The sequence below is a fragment of the Primulina eburnea genome, chromosome 11, assembly GCF_022965805.1.
Source record: "Primulina eburnea isolate SZY01 chromosome 11, ASM2296580v1, whole genome shotgun sequence".
NCBI classification, from domain to species: domain Eukaryota; kingdom Viridiplantae; phylum Streptophyta; class Magnoliopsida; order Lamiales; family Gesneriaceae; genus Primulina; species Primulina eburnea.
Window position 1 is genome coordinate 24,175,421 of NC_133111.1, and position 16,377 is coordinate 24,191,797.

General features: G+C 40.0%; 1 long non-coding RNA gene across 1 annotated transcript; it reads left to right on the forward strand.

The window, feature by feature from the left end:
* The first annotated feature begins 51 nt into the window (after positions 1–51).
* Positions 52–14,935, forward strand: LOC140805160 (uncharacterized). The gene is made up of 3 exons (XR_012112282.1): positions 52–650; positions 14,091–14,150; positions 14,742–14,935. It is a non-coding gene; the product is annotated as an uncharacterized lncRNA (long non-coding RNA).
* The last annotated feature ends 1,442 nt before the right edge of the window (positions 14,936–16,377 follow it).

Genomic DNA, 16,377 nt, shown 5'->3' on the forward strand with positions numbered 1-16,377 from the left:
TATAACAATAGTTATCAGAGTAGTATTCAGATGGCTCCATTCGAGGCATTGTATGAGAGACGTTGTAGATCTCCGTTATACTGGGATGATGTTGATCGAGCTGCAGTCACAGGTCCTGATATGATTCATGAGATGCAACAGAAAGTAAAGTTGATACAGCAGCGATTGAAAGCAGCTCAAGACAGACAGGCCGCCTATGCAAATAAAAGACGAAGACTCTTAGAGTTTCAGCAGGGCGATCGAGTATTTTTGAAAGTGTCTCCATTTCGTGGCACAGTGCGATTTGGTATGAAAGGAAAGTTAGCACCGAGGTATGTTGGCCCGTATGAGATATTGCAGCGGGTAGGCACTTTGGCTTACCGATTGGCTCTACCTCCATCTTTATCTGGTATTCATGATGTATTTCATGTGTCGATGTTGCGGAAGTATGAGCCGGATCCTTCACATGTATTGGATATTTCTGAGGTTCAGTTAGATCCTGATGTGTCTTATGTTGAGAGACCAGTTTGTATTTTGGATCGATATGAACGGAAGCTTCGTAGTAAGCATATACCGATGGTGAAGGTTCAGTGGGAGCATAGAGGTGTCGAAGAGGCCACTTGGGAGACAGAGCGGCATATGAGGGAGCTCTACCCCTACTTATTTTGATGGTACGACATATCTTTATTTATGCATGTTATTACTGTTGTTGATTAATTTCGGGGTCGAAATTCATTTAAGGTGGGTAGAAATGTAATGCCTGAAGTAAATATCACAATTTGTTGATTTAGTAATTTGAGATTACTAAATATTTAATGATTTTTTAAAGAGAGAAATATGACATAGTTTGATTATATGAAGTCAAAATGATTTGAAATTTAGATATGACGTAGAAAACTCAAAGATATAGAAGTTTCATGTTTTGAGTTTTGATAAATTTGATCGTTTGACTGGTCCAAAGAGATATACCGATGTTAAAATGTTAAATAGTATATATTATATTATATTATTTTATTAATATAATATAATATAATATTAAAAATAATTAAAAAAAAAAGAAAATGCAATGAGTCGGTGGACTTCATTCAACAATGAATTCCACCGAGCTCAACAAGGAAAGACTAGAGGCATGAGGTGTGAGGGTGAGGGATCGTGCGACTTATCGATTTATCCAATTGACGAATCGACTTCAGTTTTGGGATCGTTGACACGAGGTCTTCGATTTGAGGTATAAATTTTATAGTTTTGGTGATATTTGAAATTCGTCGATTTTTGGAATAAATCTGATAAATTGTAAAATAATACTGAAATTGAAGATTGTTGAATAGTGTATGATTTTAACGAAGTAGAGATGATTATAGTGATGTTGTTTTGAATAATTCCTAATTTATTATAATTAGAGATTTTTAATCGTTTGATTGAGATTGGAGAGTTGTTTGTCAGTTGTTATTAATTCTGAATATATATTTGGAGTCTACGAAGTATAGGCTACACGTTGATATAAAGTTTTCACAATTTGACGGATGTTGTAAAATAGCCTATTATTTGAAGTTAATTAATTAGGGTGTATTTGATGGTAGTATTGTGAAAGGGGATCGGTTACGGTGACCGGAAGCGCAACGGAAGTACAAAAATCGAATTTTTAAGCAAAAAATTTCGGCCACCACACATTTCATGTAGCAAATACAAAAACACAACAATGTCATACATAGGGTGTAAGAAAATCGTTACCTATCAACCTCTTGAGGTTGATGATGGCACCAACCAAGTTGTAAACAACTTGGCTCTTGAATGGAAGATAAATCTACAAGCTCTCCTCCTTTCTTCTTGAATCTTTCCTTCAAATTAGGCCCACCACCAACTAGGTGGATCCCCTCATATTTTGCACTAGAAAAATATTAGAATTTTTCAAAGAGAAGTGCAAGATTTTCTCAACAAATTGAAGAACAAAAATGAGAGAAAATGGAGAGAAAAGCCCTTGAAGATTTCGGCCATGTGTGTGTGTAATGGGGGGAAAGGAGACTAGTCTTGGTTGTGGGAAAAAGTGTTCCAAAATGTTGCATGCCATGCCTTGAAAACTCAAAAAGTAGTCTCCCAACCTTTCACCTCCCATGCATGCATATTATATGGTTTTTAACACATTAAAAACCATGGACTAAATTTAATTATCTCAAACATATTTGAGACTAATTAAACATTACTTGAATTTACCCAAATCCCACAAGTTCAATAATTAATTTAAATTGAGCTCTACAAGACTCAATACAATTTAATTAATTCAACACTTGAATTAATTTAATTATTTTGGACTCTACTAGGTCCACTAGTGTTTAATTAATTCAACACTTGAATTAATTTAATTTAGTCCATAATAATGTTTATGAAAATCACAATTTTCAAATACATTATTCAGTTGGCCTAATTTTAATTTAGGAATACTTCCATAAATTAAAATTTACATTTCTCTCATAGAAGTCATACTTCTATTTTTCTTTACACTTATAAACTCATTTATAAGTCGTTCAACACATTGAACTATTTTCTCCTATATAGAAGTCATACTTCTAATTTTTCCTTACGCTTATAAACTCCTTTATAAGCCGTTCAACACATTGAACTATTTTTACTTCTCAACGGGATCTAGAAAGCTAGTACTTGTGTGGCCCTCAATGGTTCATTGATACAACTAGCCGTGGGTTCACATCTCCATGTGATTCGGACTAAACATGTCCTTATATGAGCATACCCCAATTGCTCCATTCTTATTTATCAACACCTTGATAATAAGAACGTCAGAACTCAAGTCTGATAGTACCCAACCAATCATGTTAAACGCCTAGCAGCATCGCTTACATGATTCCCTAGGTATCAAATGATAGTGCCTGCAAGAACCATTCTATTATGGTTAGCGTACAGTACGGTCCCTTCAACTCGTATATCCCGATCGATCCGACAACCATTGGTTTATCGAGAGTTGTCAATGAATCGATACTATGTGTCATGTCGTAGTTGCATCGATGGTGTAAACTATGAAACCCTTTCATAATTACCACAATACTCTGGCCAGAGATTTCAACCTACTAACACATGAAAGCACATAGGATATCCATACCCGAAGGTAAGCGGTGAATCCCCGACTACAATGCATCGACTCCTATGTGTTTCGACAGAACACCCAACCTTGCCACCTGATGACCCCATGAGAGTCGGTAAACAAGTCAAAGTGTAATTCTAGCACATAGAGTCTCAATGTTGTCCCGGGTCATAAGGACTAATTCTGTACAACCATAAACTAGGACATTTGCACTCGATAAGTGAGAACCACTTGGAAAGTCCTTTTAAGGAGGGTTGTTCAGTGCACTCTACAAGGAGCACCTATCTGCATGTTCGGACATCACAATGTCCCCTACCAATGAAACATGGTACTCACATCGCAGATACTAGTCTCGAACTCTAGCGGCCTATATCCTTCTTAGTGGTGGCTGAATCGACTAGGAACCGTTTAGAATATACAGTATTACAAATATGAGTTTCATGATACTCATCATATGAGCATCTCATATTATTTCTACCATTTGTATATTCAAGGGCTTTATCTATGCAACTAGCATGGGTATACAGATAAAGATGTGCCAAAATAATAATATCAAATATTATTAAAATAAAGATTGCTTATACATAGAGTTTCATTGCGAACACTCGGCCAACACTTGGCTCGACGGGCACCTACTCTAACAATCTCCCACTTGCACTAGAGCCAACTACCCATATGCTTTAAACCCATTGATTCGCGATGCTTGACGAATAATGGTTCAGGTAAAGGCTTAGCTAGTGGATCAACAACATTATCTGCGGAGCCGACTATGTCAAAAGACACTTCTCTACTTTCCACAATCTCTCCGAGGATGTGGTACTTTCTCAATACTAGTTTGGATTTCTGTCAAGAGCCATTGGACACGTAGCGTTCGGACGTTCCGAAGTGGTGTTCGGAGGATCCGAACATGGCCTATAAATAGTGGTCGGATTTCCTCATTTTGACTCGCCAATTCAGAGAATTCCATAGCATTTCAGTCGTTTCTGACAGGTTCTAGTCTTGTTCCGAGATTTGGGCACTAGCGGGGAGCTGCTGGTCTTGTAGCAGAGCTGTGCTCTAGTTGGGAGCTAGCGGCATCAGCGGGCTAGCGACGGACGAAGGTTTGGAATTTTATCAGTATTTATCTCAGGATTATCTAGTTAAGTCTGGTAGATAAGTTTAGTGATGGTTTTCACTTGATGAATAGGCTTGGATTAGACCTGTTGTCTGGTTGTTCCAGTGAATTAGGATTGCTGTGATAGAGGTACGAAAGTACTATCCGAGATATCCTGGTTGAGTATACATTCTTATATGTGTTGCATGATTATGTGGTGCATTGATATATGTCATATGATGCATGCTATTATGTCACGTTTATTACTGCACGTTGCATTTCATGTTGAGCCGTATTCTCCTTCGAGATAGCCTTTACTGTTGAGCTGTATCTCTTTCGAGATAAGCTATATCTTGGGGCCGCTCAGCCCTGTCTTGTGGACGCATGGACACCGAGAGTACACAGTGGCCGACGGGTCGGGAGGGCTTCGGTGGTCCGGGACATTTTAGGTCCACGTCTGTCTTGTAGTGGATGCAGTGACCCAGAGGTTGGACCGCGCGGCACTATCCACTTGGCGCCTCTAGACTGAGCATTGTTGAGATCCTTTTGTGACTCCTGTTTCTTGACTACCCCGGTATCATGATCATAGCATGTGCATTTCATATAGGTCTGTATACTCATACTTTTGTACTGGGCGTTCTTATCGCTCACGTCCTCGGTTTTGTTTATTCTTGGACACCCCCATTCCCACGGGGCAGGCCTCAGGTTGGACAGCTCAGGAGGAGCAGGAGGAGGACGTTGAGTAGCTGGTTGGTTTAGTTTATCGGTATTGTTTTGATTCGATATGGTTGTATTGGATATTTTATTTGGAGTTATTCTAGACTTCGATTGGGTTGTATAACCATTATTTTGTTGACTTTTCCGCTGTTATCTCTGATTATTGTTAATTAGGTTAATTGCATGCTTAGTTTTTGATTAGTAGGTGATTCTGGAACGGGTCACTACATTTATGGTATCAGAGCATGCATACGATTTTGGGATATAGATTTCTGTTTTGGGATTTCCGTTGACCAATTTACTAGTTTCCCCATTCTATGTTGTAGCAATGGCTGACCACTTTGGTGACGGGAGTAGTCAGGGGAGTGTAGGTCGTTGGGGTGACCAGGACGATCATAGACGTCATTCTTTCTGTTTCTAATCCGATGGGTCATTCGGTTTTAGCCAAGCGTCTAGTGATGGGTTGTCCCTTAGATATGGAGAGTTGTTTTGTTTTGTTCATCCTCTAAGCTTGATTTCGAGGACGAAATCGTTTTTAAGGGGGGGAGAATGTAGTAGCCCGAATTCCAAATTGGGTAATTAACGGATTAATGGTGATTAAGAAGGTTTAATGTGTAATTTTGACCGAGTCATGATCGGACGGACCGAAGATGGTTCGGAAGCACCGAAGAGTTCGTAAGGTCCGAAGTGAGTTCGGTGGATCCGATCATTAGGTGTCAAGAGTTGATCGACACGTGGGAGTTCGGACGTTCCGAAGTGTAGGTTCGGTGGATCCGATCATGAGGTGTCAAGAGCAGCTGGACACGTGCATGTTCGGACGGTCCGAAGTGTATGATCGGAGGATCCGATCATGAGCTGTCAAGAGCCATTGGACACGTAGCGTTCGGACGTTCCGAAGTGGTGTTCGGAGGATCCGAACATGGCCTATAAATAGTGGTCGGATTTCCTCATTTTGACTCGCCAATTCAGAGAATTCCATAGCATTTCAGTCGTTTCTGACAGGTTCTAGTCTTGTTCCGAGATTTGGGCACTAGCGGGGAGCTGCTGGTCTTGTAGCAGAGCTGTGCTCTAGTTGGGAGCTAGCGGCATCAGCGGGCTAGCGACGGACGAAGGTTTGGAATTTTATCAGTATTTATCTCAGGATTATCTAGTTAAGTCTGGTAGATAAGTTTAGTGATGGTTTTCACTTGATGAATAGGCTTGGATTAGACCTGTTGTCTGGTTGTTCCAGTGAATTAGGATTGCTGTGATAGAGGTACGAAAGTACTATCCGAGATATCCTGGTTGAGTATACATTCTTATATGTGTTGCATGATTATGTGGTGCATTGATATATGTCATATGATGCATGCTATTATGTCACGTTTATTACTGCACGTTGCATTTCATGTTGAGCCGTATTCTCCTTCGAGATAGCCTTTACTGTTGAGCTGTATCTCTTTCGAGATAAGCTATATCTTGGGGCCGCTCAGCCCTGTCTTGTGGACGCATGGACACCGAGAGTACACAGTGGCCGACGGGTCGGGAGGGCTTCGGTGGTCCGGGACATTTTAGGTCCACGTCTGTCTTGTAGTGGATGCAGTGACCCAGAGGTTGGACCGCGCGGCACTATCCACTTGGCGCCTCTAGACTGAGCATTGTTGAGATCCTTTTGTGACTCCTGTTTCTTGACTACCCCGGTATCATGATCATAGCATGTGCATTTCATATAGGTCTGTATACTCATACTTTTGTACTGGGCGTTCTTATCGCTCACGTCCTCGGTTTTGTTTATTCTTGGACACCCCCATTCCCACGGGGCAGGCCTCAGGTTGGACAGCTCAGGAGGAGCAGGAGGAGGACGTTGAGTAGCTGGTTGGTTTAGTTTATCGGTATTGTTTTGATTCGATATGGTTGTATTGGATATTTTATTTGGAGTTATTCTAGACTTCGATTGGGTTGTATAACCATTATTTTGTTGACTTTTCCGCTGTTATCTCTGATTATTGTTAATTAGGTTAATTGCATGCTTAGTTTTTGATTAGTAGGTGATTCTGGAACGGGTCACTACACCTTGGCTCCTTTGCTTGAGCTAAAGCTCCCGTGTTGTCACACAACACCGGGAGAGGAGCAACTCCACTAGGAATGACGTCCAACTCTTGGACGAAATTCCTTATCCAAACAGCCTCCCTTGCTGCATCCGATGCAGCAATGTATTCGGCCTCTGTGCTGGAATCCGCAGTATTGTCTTGCTTGGAAATCTTCCAAGAGACAGCAGCACCATTGAGCATGAATACAAACCTAGAGGTTGACTTCGAGTCATCGATATCGCTTTGGAAGCTAGAGTCGGTATAGCGTTCCAATTTATGTTCTCCACCCCATAGACCAAGAACAATTTATTGGTCCTTCTCAACTACTTGAGGATGTCTTTCACAGCTTTCCAATGTGGAAGACCGGGGTTCGATTGATATCTACTCACTACACTTAGTGCGAAAGCCACGTCAGGATGTGTAGATATCATCCCATACATGATGCTACCAATTGCCGAAGCATACGGAATGTGTGTCATCGCCACTATCTCTGCATCAGTCTTGGGAGACAGACTTGGATAGGGACACGCCATGACACATTGGTAGATGTCCTCTCATGGACTCACCCATCGAGAACCGCTTCACGATGGTATCAATGTATGTGGACTGGGTGAGATCAAGCAATCTTTTCAATCTATCTCTATAGATCGGTATCAGAATACAAAAGATGCTTCACCCAAGTCCTGCATCGAGAACTTACTCGCTAACCAAATCTTAGTTGATTGCAACATTTCTACATCATTCCCAATGATTAGAATGTCATCAACATAAAGCACCAGGAATGTCACAACACTCCCACTGACCTTCTTATACACACAGGGTTCCTCAGGATTCTTAGTAAATCAAACTCTTTGATTGTACTCTCGAATTTAAGGTTCCAACTCCCAGATGCCTTCTTTAGACCATAAATAGATCTCTGAAGTTTGCATACCATATGCTCACTTCCGACAGATGTAAACCTTTCAGGTTGAGACATGTAAATCTCTTCCTTAATATCCCCATTAAGAAAGGCTGTCTTGACATCCATCTGCCATATCTCATAGTCATACCATGCAGCTATGACTAGCAATATCCTTATGGACTTGAGCATTGCAACTGGTGAAAAGGTTTCCTCAAAGTCAACTCCTTGTCTTTGAGTATATACTTTTGCCACCAATCGCATCTTGAAGGTCAATACCTTCCCATCCGCCCCAAGTCCCTATGGGAACCGTTCCCTCAGGTGGATCTATAAGATCCCACACTTGGTTTGAATGCATGGAATTCAACTCAGATTCCATAGCTTCAAGCCATTTGGATGAATCGGCATCAGATAACGCTTCCTTGAAGGTCCATGGATCACATCCATGGTTAGGCTCATCATGGCCCTCTTCAAGAAGCTGACCATACCTCATAGGTGGTCTCGAGACTTTCTCGGATCTTTTAGGAGCTTGTATCTCCTCTCTTGGCTCTTCGGGTGTGGGTTCTACAATTGTGGGTGTCTTTCGAACCTCTTCGAGTTCTATCATCTCCCTTTTTCTATCCAATAGAAACTCCTTTTCCAAAAAGGTTGAATTCCTAGAAACAAACACCTTTGTTTCTTGGGGATGATAGAAATAATATCCAACTTAATTCCTTGGATATTCCACAAAGTAGCATAAAATGGATCGACTATCCAATTTATCTCCCACTACCTGCTTCATAAGCAGGGCACCCCCATATTCTAAGATAAGAATACTTAGGAGGCTTACCCATCCATATCTCATATGGTGTATGCCTTTTAATGGACATTTAGTGGAATATCTTTCAATTTTAAGTTATAGAGATCGTTTTCAAGTTCTCAAGTACCAATTAAACATTCATTCTTGTAAATGTTGCAAACACCTTTGCTAAATAGACAAGAATATCCATCTTTATCACAATAGAAATGGAAATAATGTTTTTCACCAAAAAGGTACAAACAAAACATCTCTTTAAAATTAACTTAAAACTATTGTTCAACAATAAGTAAACATCTTCAAAAGCCTTGGCAGCAACTCTTGCTCCATTGCCCATCCTCTAGAAGGTCACACCTTCCTTAAGCTTTCTACTTCTTCCCATCACCTGTAACACATTACAGAGATGTGATCCACATTTGGTATCCAATACCCAAGAAGTAGAGTTGATTGAAATGTTTACTTCAATGTAGAACATACCATTTCCAGAACTTTTCTGGGCAAGATATTCTTTGCAATTACGCCTCCAATGTCCAGGCTTCTTGCAGTGATGACAAACATCACTAGTATTTTTAGCCCTAACTGGTGTGGCTGCCACAACGAGATTCGGAGATTGCCTCATCAAGGGCACTTTCTTCTTGGGACGTTGGAAAGAACTATTCTTTCCTTCCCATGTGGATCAATCTTCGTATCAGATGAAGAACCCACATAAAGAACCAACTTCTCTTTCTTGATGGTTGATTCAAACGTAACAAGCATATTCACCAACTCCTCAAGGGTCGGTTCAATCTTGTTCATGTTGAAGTTCACCACAAAAGGATCAAATGAGCTAGGCAATGATAACAGCAACACGTCGGTGGTCAACTCCGAAGGCAAGATCATATCCATGCCAACGAGCTTATCCACGAGCCCAATCAATGTCAGGCCATGCTCATGGACCGAGGCCCCATCTCGCATGCGCATAGTGATCAGCTCCTTGACGGTAGCATGCCTAAGAGGCCGAGTCTGCTCACCAAAGAGCTCTTTGAGGTGCTTATGAATGTCAGCAGCATTCTTTGCATCCTCAAAACGCCTCTGCAGCTCATCATTAATAGAAGTCAGCATATAACACCTGGCTATCAAGTCATGGTCACACCATTCCTTGTAAGCCTGCAATTCCTCAGGATTGCACTCAGTCGGAGCCTCAACAGGGGGCGACTCAATCAGTGTATATGCTACCCTTTCTGAATTCAAGACGATTTTCAGGTTTCTTAGCCAAGTGAGGTAATTAGGTCCAGTTAATATGTGTTTGTCGAGTATTATGGATATCGGATTGCGAATCGAAGACATTGTCAATTTGTACTGAAAAGTAAAAACAGATAAATGTTGATGACTATTTTAAAATATTTAGTAAGATATGAAGCTTGGACTTTTACTTCATAAAAATTTGCTCCCACTGTTTTGACATCTTTCACTACCCTCTAGTGAAAACGGGAAACATCTTTCCTCAGTAGGTACGTAAGGTCCAATTAGCGAATTATGATCCCGAATAATATCAGCTAATCACAATTCCTAAAAGGTAGTTTCCAATTGCATCACAATGCAACCCTCTACGTAAACTTTTGTCTCACGTTTGATTAGGACCCAATATTATTACGTCGTTCATCTTCACGTGTCAAGCCTTACCCATCGATGTTGAACCTTAATGGACGGTCGCCATGAGTTCCCCAATAATATGAGCCGAAATCATGGGAGTTCCACGTAGTTCACATCACCATGTCAATGGATGTCACAGCTTTCCGGCACCCAAAGCTCCCCCAATAATATGAGCCGAGCACCGAGTACGGGTAGCGTTCATCATGCACCCATTGTCGATGGAAGACAAGGAAATTATAAACAAATTTATAATTCCCCTTTTCGGGCTTGATATTAATTTTGAATCTTATTCCAAATGAGGGTTTTTAATTTTGAAAGGTCTCATCATTAATTTTATTTTAAAAGCTCGCCATGTTTGATCGTATGTTTGCCGGATTCAAGCAACTTTGTTATTATCATAATAATAACGCACATACTCATTATTTATAACATATCATGCATATATTATAAACAGTAAACAAAACAAGGATGATCAATCGCCCCAATACTAACGGACCGTGTGAGCTAAACACGGGCCTAGGTCCAATCCTAGGGAAATGCACGGGATGCAAATGCAACTATTACATAAGCTTCCAATATTTACATGTCTTCGATCTTCATAATCATCATGGCCACCATCTTCCAATCTTGATCATCCACTATACTAATATTTACAAATAAATATCCATGGCAAATAGGGATACATCTCATGGGGTGGGAACGGGCCATAAACCAAGCCCACTTTATAAATTGATAATTATTACAATCATTAACACAAAATATCCTAGCATACACCTAGCAAATTGGGCTTGAGCTTTTGATCATCCTTCATGCATAATATCACATATCATACACCATCAATTAATTATCACAATAATTAATTGATCCAATATTATATATCTTGATCCAATCACTAACCGCCACGATTATAAACTAAATTAACAAAGTATACAAACACCTTTGTCTACTTTCCAATTAATTTATTTATAACCGAATTTCTTGTAAATCACCATTTACTATAAATATTTAAAGTCCAACTTAAAATATTTATTTCATGAGAAAATATTTGCAACTTTTGTAATTTTAAACTTAAGGGCCCAAAAACTCATTTTTCACCAAAAACATTTTTGGCCCATTTAAAATTCACAAACATGTTAGCCATCCAATGGCCCAACAACTCAAGACCCATGACACTTTGATATTCCAAAAAACTTTTGGAAACCCTAGCCGTTATCGCCGTCGCCGGAGCTCCGTAGCCGGATTTCGGAACAAAAATTTTTTTTTTATTAAAACTAGGGGTTTTCGGGCAGCCCCTAGGGCTGCCCTTGCTGCCCGTTTCGGGCAGCCCCTCGGGCAGCCGAAATGGGCAGCAACAAGCTGCCGAAATTTTCCCCAAAGGTGGCCTTGATTCGATGCAAAATTTTGTTCTCATGCGGTTAGAAATCGATCTCAACATAATATCTTGTATTTGCTACACAAAAACGTAACCATAGCTCTGATACCACTTGAAAGGGGATCGGTTACGGTGACCGGAAGCGCAACGGAAGTACAAAAATCGAATTTTTAAGCAAAAAATTTCGGCCACCACATATTTCATGTAGCAAATACAAAAACACAACAATGTCATACATAGGGTGTAAGAAAATCGTTACCTATCAACCTCTTGAGGTTGATGATGGCACCAACCAAGTTGTAAACAACTTGGCTCTTGAATGGAAGATAAATCTACAAGCTCTCCTCCTTTCTTCTTGAATCTTTCCTTCAAATTAGGCCCACCACCAACTAGGTAGATCCCCTCATATTTTGCACTAGAAAAATATGAGAATTTTTCAAAGAGAAGTGCAAGATTTTCTCAACAAATTGAAGAACAAAAATGAGAGAAAATGGAGAGAGAAGCCCTTGAAGATTTCGGCCATGTGTGTGTGTAATGGGGGGAAAGGAGACTAGTCTTGGTTGTGGGAAAAGGTGTTCCAAAAAGTTGCATGCCATGCCTTGAAAACTCAAAAAGTAGTCTACCCAACCTTTCACCTCCCATGCATGCATATTATATGGTTTTTAACACATTAAAAACCATGGACTAAATTTAATTATCTCAAACATATTTGAGACTAATTAAACATTACTTGAATTTACCCAAATCCCACAAGTTAAATAATTAATTTAAATTGAGCTCTACAAGACTCAATACAATTTAATTAATTCAACACTTGAATTAATTTAATTATTTTGGACTCTACTAGGTCCACTAGTGTTTAATTAATTCAACACTTGAATTAATTTAATTTAGTCCATAATAATGTTTATGAAAATCACAATTTTCAAATACATTATTCACTTGGCCTAATTTTAATTTAGGAACACTTCCATAAATTAAAATTTACATTTCTCTCATAGAAGTCATACTTCTATTTTTCTTTACACTTATAAACTCATTTATAAGTCGTTCAACACATTGAACTATTTTCTCCTTTATAGAAGTCATACTTCTAATTTTTCCTTACGCTTATAAACTCCTTTATAAGCCGTTCAACACATTGAACTATTTTTACTTCTCAACGGGATCTAGAAAGCTAGTACTTGTGTGGCCCTCAATGGTTCATTGATACAACTAGCCGTGGGTTCACATCTCCATGTGATTCGGACTAAACATGTCCTTATATGAGCATACCCCAATTGCTCCATTCTTATTTATCAACACCTTGATAATAAGAACGTCAGAACTCAAGTCTGATAGTACCCAACCAATCATGTTAAACGCCTAGTAGCATCGCTTACATGATTCCCTAGGTATCAAATGATAGTGCCTGCAAGAACCATTCTATTATGGTTAGCGTACAATACGGTCCCTTCAACTCGTATATCCCGATCGATTCGACAACCATTGGTTTATCGAGAGTTGTCAATGAATCGATACTATGTGTCATTTCGTAGTTGCATCGATGGTGTAGTCTATGAAACCCTTTCATAATTACCACCATACTCTGGCCAGAGATTTCAACCTACTAACACATGAAAACACATAGGATATCCATACCCGAAGGTAAGCGGTGAATCCCCGACTACAATGCATCGACTCCTATGTGTTTCGACAGAACACCCAACCTTGCCACCTGATGACCCCATGAGAGTCGGTAAACAAGTCAAAGTGTAATTCTAGCACATAGAGTCTCAATGTTGTCCCGGGTCATAAGGACTAATTCTGTACAACCATAAACTAGGACATTTGCACTCGATAAGTGAGAACCACTTGGAAAGTCCTTTTATGGAGGGTTGTTCAGTGCACTCTACAAGGAGCACCTATCTGCATGTTCGGACATCACAATGTCCCCTACCAATGAAACATGGTACTCACATCGCAGATACTAGTCTCGAACTCTAGCGGCCTATATCCTTCTTAGTGGCGGCTGAATCGACTAGGAACCGTTTAGAATATACAGTATTACAAATATGAGTTTCATGATACTCATCATATGAGCATCTCATATTATTTCTAACATTTGTATATTCAAGGGCTTTATCTATGCAACTAGCATGGGTATACAGATAAAGATGTGCCAAAATAATAATATCTAATATTATTAAAATAAAGATTGCTTATACATAGAGTTTCATTGCGAACAATCGGCCAACACTTGGCTCGACGGGCACCTACTCTAACATATTGTGAATTAAATACACCAGATTATTAAATTGTTGAACGATATGAATTTAAAATCGAGTTTTATATTTTGTTGAATTAATTGTTGTTGGGCTATTTGATGTTAGATATTGAGGCTGTTATAACTGTGTTGATACGGTGACAATGATCTGATAATTATTGTTGAATTATTTAGATACATCACAAGCCTCAGGATCAAAGAAATAGCCAGATTGTATATATACTCGATTATCAGGTACGTGTTGACGTACGAGCATATGTTGTTATTGTTTAGTATTGATGAATACTATTGCGTTGAATGATGATGAATCACCGGAATTGGGTGATTTGATATTATATTTGTTGTTGTTTATTATTGTTGATATTTTTGACTATCGTTGTTGGGAGATTTCTCGTTGATGTTGTCACGTTGATGTTGTTCGTTCAACGATATTGATGTCGCCGGTGTTGGGGTGCGACGTATCGTTGATGTTGTTATTCGTTCGACAATATTGTTGTCGCCGGTGTTGGGGTGCGACGTATCGTCGATGTTGTTGTTCGTTCAACGATATTGCTGTCGCCGGTGTTGGGGTGCGACGTATCGTCGATGTTGTTGTCCGTTCGACGATATTGCTATCGCCGGAGTCGGGGTGCGACGTATCGTCGATGTTATTGTTGCAGTGTGATGTTGTTGAGGTTGTTGATGGCTGATTGTCCAGAAACGGCAAAGGGGGTATTTCTGTTATCATTTCAGTTATATCTCATGTTGTTGTTAATATAACTGTTATGTATTACGATGATGATTGTTGTATATACTCACCCTTTGGGGGCTGTTTGTGTTGGGCAGGTTACAGGACTATGCGTGAGACAGGATAGTGGTGAAGGACTAGGTGTGTCTAGTCAAACAGTCATGTAGTTGATAGTAGATAGAGACAGTATAGCTTATTGTCTTGTTTGAGTTGTATGTGTGTATTTATTATACTGTTTCTGCTGCATTGACGTAGATAGTGTGGTGATTGCACTATTTTTGTCGTATATGCATTATATTATTACGTCGTCGAAAAGAAATTTTTTTATGCATATGACGTCACATGTTGCATTATTACGTGGCGAGGCTTGGGGCGCCACACTGCCGGACAGAGATGTAGAGTTTGTGATTGATCTAGTTCCAGGTACGGTTCCTATTTCTAAGGCTCCGTACAGAATGGCCCCTACAGAGATGAAAGATTTGAAGACGCAATAGCAAGATCTCTTGGATAAAGGTTTCATTCGACCGATTTCTTCACCTTGGGGAGCTCCGGTTCTTTTCGTCAAGAAGAAAGACGGGTCTTTGCGTCTTTGCATTGATTATAGAGAGATCAACAAAGTGACGATCAAGAATAAATATCCGTTGCCACGGATAGATGATTTGTTTGATCAGCTGCATGGGGCTACAGTGTTTTCGAAGATTGATCTGCGATCTGGCTATTATCAGTTGAAGGTTAGGGAGTCTGATCTCCCTAAGACGGCGTTCCAGACCAGGTACGGTCATTATGAATTTCTTGATATGTCTTTTGGTCTGACCAATGCTCCTTCAGTCTTTATGGAACTGATGAACCGTGTGTTCAAGCCGTCTTTGGATATCTTCGTCATTGTTTTCATCGACGACATCTTGATCTATTCCAAGACCCGAGAGCTTCATGCAGAGCACCTCAGAGTTGTCCCTCAGTTGTTGAGAGAGAGGAGATTGTATGGCAAGTTGAAGAAATGTGAGTTCTGGTTGGAGCAGATTTCTTTTCTAGGCCATGTTGTTTCGAAGGATGGCATAGCTGTTGATCCGACGAAGATTGAGGCGATTCAGAAATGTCCTATTCCTACCACTGTATCAGAGGTACGCAGTTTTCTTGGTTTGGCGGGTTATTATCGTCGTTTCATTTAAGATTTTTCCAAGATTGCCCTGCCTTTAACCAATATGAAGAGGAAGACTGTGAAGTTTGAGTGGTCCAATGAATGTCAAAGTTGATTTCAGGAGTTGAACGATAAATTGACGACAGCTCCGGTACTTGCATTGCCCAGTGGTTCAGAGGACTTTGTTGTTTACACCGATGCGTCAAAGAAGGGTCTTGGTGCAGTGCTGATGCAACGTGGAAAGGTCATAGCCTATGCTTCTCGCCAGTTGAAGGATTACGAGAAGAATTATCCTACGCATGATTTGGAGCTGACAGCTGTGGTTTTCGCCCTGAAAATTTGGAGATAATATTTGTATGGCCAAAAGTGTGAAATTTTCACGAACCACAAGAGTTTGAAGTATTTGTTTTCTCAAAAAGAACTCAATATGCGACAGAGACGGTGGTTTGAACTTGTCAAAGACTATGATTTGACGATCAGTTACCACCAGGGAAAGCGAATGTTGTAGCAGATGCTTTGAGCCGTAAGTCGAGTTCTTCTTTGAGTTCGATTTTTCAGCAGCCGTTGTTGTTAGACTTGCAGAGAGAGGAGGTAGC